The following is a 4,858-nucleotide window of genomic DNA, read 5'->3' as shown; positions in this document are numbered from 1 at the left end:
GTTACAAGCTAACATATAGATAAAATTTCCATATACATTATTTTATTTAGTCACCTTGCACTGTTGGAAATAACTTACTTTGAGTCCATTACTGAGATATTTTTAGTGGTATAAAGCCTTGAAAAATTCCAAGCTAAAGATATTTTTGTTACATCGTCTGGAGTAGAGCTTCAAGCTTTTATGTCCCATGTGCATATGCACTGTAGTAAATGAAAAGCAATTTTCTAGGAGAATCTTAGCCTGGTCCATAGTTTTCCCATGTCTCACCTTAAAGCAGAGATGATATGACTTCCTATTCAGGTATGTAGTCTTGTTATGCTTTTTGCAAAAGGAATTCAGATAACAACCCTACTCCCAGGCCGTCAATCTTCTACAAAAGTATTCCAACATAGAAGGACTGACTGTCAGAGGTTATCATTGATGGTTAATGTTAGGTGTCAACTTGACTGGATTAAGAAATACCTAAAGCATTATTTTTGGGTGTGTCTGTGAGGGTGTTTCCAGAGATTAATGTGTGAGTCTAAGTGGACTAAGTGAGGAAGATCCACTCTCAGTGTGGGCCAGTACCATCCAATCAGCTAGGGGCCCAAAGAGAACAAAACAGAGAAAAGATAAATGTGTCCATTTATCTGCAGGAGCTAGAATACACTCTTTCCCTCCTGTTCTCAGACATCAGAACTCCGGGCTTCATGGCCTCTGGACTCCAGGACTTACACCAGTGGATCCCCAGGTTCTCAGGCCTTCAGCCTGGAACCAAAGGTTACATCATTAGCTTTCCTGGTTCTGAGACCTTTGGACTTGGATTGAGCCACTCTACTGATTCCCAGGGTCTCCAGCTTGCAGACTGCCTGTCATGAGACTTCTCAGCCTTCATAATCACATGAGCCAATTTTCGTAATAAATTCCCTCATAGAGCTCTCTCTCTTTCTCTCTCTCTCTCTCTCTCTCTATATATATATATATATATATTCTATTGGTTCTATATTTCTGGAGAACTCTGACTAATACATCTTGAATCCCTTTTAACAGCATGTACTCTCCCCCAACTTCTGCAACTATTTGGGGGAGGATTAATCACAGGCTACTGGAGCCAATTTGTTCACAGGCACTACAGCAAGAAGTACCTGGGAGTTTATTTCACGTCTACCCACTACTGGACCCACAGTCTTTAATCAATGACTGATGGGTACAGGAGAATGAAGCCCAGGTCTTTTGTCCCCATCAGTATAAACTCTGAGTTATAATTTAACCCTCAGGGCTCCCTGCAAAATCAGGCTGAGGCTATGATGTTATCTGTACTTCCACTCTTGCTTGACTTTTCCCCTTCTCTATCCTGCTTCCCTCACTCCCTTGCCAGATTTTTTTATTTTTTATTTTTAGAGGTCTCACTGTTGCCCAGTCTGGAGTGCAGTGATTCAAACATGGCCCACTGCAGCCTCAACCTCCTGGGCTCAAGCACTCCTTCCACTTGCTGCACTCCAATATAGCCACCATGTTCGGCTATATATATATATATATATATATTTTAATTTTTGTAGAGACAGGGTCTCACCATGTTGTACAGGCTATCTTGCAGATTTTTATGGGAGCACTTTTTAAATAAAATCACATAAACATGAATCCTCAAATCTAGTCTGCTTCTGGAGAAGACCTTAGATACTCCACCTCTGTAGCTATTCTGATGTCTTTCTCTAATTAAGGTAAAACACTAGAGAGTGGGATACTTGGATTCCATGGTATAGTCCTACTGAATCAGAATCTATACATTAGTGAGATCTCTAGGAGATATGTGTGCACATCAACATTCCAGAAGCACTTTTCTGAGAAACAGCCTTACAAACTGGTTCAAGAAACAGTAAGATATTGGAATAGATCAGAAACCATGGAATAAATTACAAGACTTGTGGAAGAAGAATTACTGGGTTATTTTCATTTTTATAATATTCCAATGCGATTTAAATAATTCCAAAGTAGAGAAAATGATGGAAAGTTTCCAATTCATTTCATGAAGTTAGTAAAACCACAATATCAAAACCTGATAAAAATTAAACACTCAGAGAGAAAGCTCCATTATATATAATGGTGAATATATAGAAATAAAAATTCTAAACATAGCATTGGCAAACTGAGTCCAGAATGAAAATAAAAGAATAACATACCACAAAAAAGAGCTTATATCAGGAGTGCAAAGATTATTTAATATTTTTAAATCTACTAACATAATTTATCATATCAAGGAAGAAAAGCCAGAATTTCAACAGAATTAATTAATAAATCAACGATAAAATAAAATATCCAATAATTATAAATAGAGTTTATATGGTATACTGGATGAAAGAAACTTTCTTAACATGATAAGTGGTATATTTTGCAAAGCAACAACCCACATCATTCTGAGGAGCGATAAGGAATAAATAAGGGTGCCTAAAATCACAACTATTCTTTTTCATTTCTTGTGCATTCTGAACAACACAATAAAACAAGAAAAAAAATGAGGTATCAACAGTGAAAAGAGGACAAAATGAACGTATTTTTGATTTTTTAAACCTACTTTGAAACTTTAAGGAAATCATCCATGGAATGTTATAACTACTTGGAAGTGGCAGATAACATAAAGATACAAACGTCAATAGCTTTCATGTATTTACAACTAAATATTATTTCATACACAAAGTGAACAAAAAATAACATTTTACAAACGATATTAACAAGAAATGTTCAATACTGGGCAAAGAAAACTCAAAAACACTAAAAGCAAAAGTTTAAAATAGAGAAAGACACAATGTTTCTCAATAAAAGAAACACATTACTGTTAAAGTATGAATTCTTCTCAGCTTGCTTTATAAATGTAATATGTTGCTAATCTAATCCAATACCAACTGAACATTTTTGCAGCTTGACAAAATGCTTTTAAAGTTTATTCAAAGGAAGAAATGTGCAAGAAGAACCAAGAAAATTCTAAAAAGACAAATGAGAAAGGATGAAACCAACTGTTGAAATGTCTCATAAAGCCGTGATAATTTGAACAATGTGGTACTGGTGCAGGAATAGATAAAAAAATCGAAGTAACAAAAATATAAAGTCCAGAACAGACATTTAATTAACAAGAATATTTAAGAATTTAGTGTATGATAGTTATAGCATTTAAAATAATATTTATTATAGAATGTGGCTAAATATTTGTGTGAAAATTAACCTCATATTCCAAAATAAATTTCAGCTGGGCTAAAAATGTAAATTTTAAGGAAAAATCAAGAACATTTCAGAAGAGATAGAGATACACATTTATGTAACCTAAGAGTTGGATAGGCTTTTCTAATCATGACATCCAGAGCAACATCATTGTCTTAGTTTGTTTTGTGTTGCTATAACAAAATACCATCGACTATGTAATTTATTTTTTTTTTTTTAAAAAAAGGAAATTGTTTCTTACAGTTCTGGAGACTGGGAAGTTCAAGGTTGAGGGGGCTGCATCTGGTGAGGGTCTTCTTGCTGCTTCATCTCATGGCAGATGGCAGAAGAGCAAGCAAGCACGAGAGAGTGCAAGAGCGCAAGAGGGGGGCCAAACCTTGCTTTTAGAACAAGCTCACTTTCACAATAACTTACCAATTTCAGCAATAACAATATTAATGTATTCATGAGGGTGAAGCCCTCCTGACCTAACCACCTCTTAAAGGCCCCATCTCCCAACCTAGTGGGGATTAAGTTTCCAACACGTGAACTTTAAGGGACACATTCAAACCATAGCAATCATAAAGAAAAGTACTGGTCTATAAGGGCCGGGCACGGTAGCTCACGCCTGTAATCCCAGCACTTTGGGAGGCCGAGGCGGGTGGATCACGAGGTCAGGAGATCGAGACCATCCTGGCTAACATGGTGAAACACTGTCTCTACTAAAAATACAAAAAAATTAGCCGGGCATGGTGGTGGGCGCCTGTAGTCCCAGCTACTCTGGAGGCTGAGGCAGGAGAATGGCGTGAACCTGGGAGGCAGAGCTTGCAGTGAGCCAAGATCACGCCACTGCACTCCAGGCTGGGCGACAGAGCAAGACTCCATCTCAAAAAAAAAAAAAAAAAAGAAAAGAAAAGTACTGGTCTATTTGACCATGTAAAACATTTTAAGTTCATATACATTAAAAAATCAATATATAAAAAATCTTAAGCATACTGTGCTCTTCTATTGGAAGAGCACAAACAAAATTGGGAAAATATCATTACTACATATGAAGCAAAAAATATACATTTAGTAAGGAGCTTTCACAAATAAAAAAAAAAATTAAAATTGGCAAAGGCCATAAGGAGTAATTCACAAAATTGCAGAGCCAATTATTTTATTTTTAAGAAACTAACTTTTTTAGTAATAAAATGCACACTAGGCCAGGCTCGGTGGCTCACGCTTGTAATCCCAGCACTTTGGGAGGCCGAGGCGGGCAGATCATGAGCTCAGGAGATCGAGACCATGGTGAAACCCCGTCTCTACTAAAAATACAAAAAATTAGCCGGGTGTGGTGGCGGGCGCCTGTAGTCCCAGCTACTCGGAGAGGCTGAGGCAGGAGAATGGCGTGAACCCGGGAGGCAGAGCTTGCAGTGAGCCGAGATTGCGCCACTGCACTCCAGCCTGGGCGACAGAGCGAGACTCCATCTCAAAATAAATAAATAAATAAATAAATAAATAAATAAATAAATAAAAATTAAAAAAAAATAAAATGCACACTAAAATAAAGATGAGGTATATATCACCTTTTTTGTATCAAATTGACAAGAATTAAATAAGACTATGATATACCAAGTGTTGGTAAGTGTGGAAGCAACTGGTACCCTCAAACACAGTTGTCCAGAGGATACATTTCATGACGTTC

This window comes from Nomascus leucogenys, chromosome X, assembly GCF_006542625.1.
Source record: "Nomascus leucogenys isolate Asia chromosome X, Asia_NLE_v1, whole genome shotgun sequence".
In the NCBI taxonomy this organism is placed as follows: Eukaryota; Metazoa; Chordata; class Mammalia; order Primates; family Hylobatidae; genus Nomascus; species Nomascus leucogenys.
Note: the sequence above shows the minus strand (reverse complement) of the source record.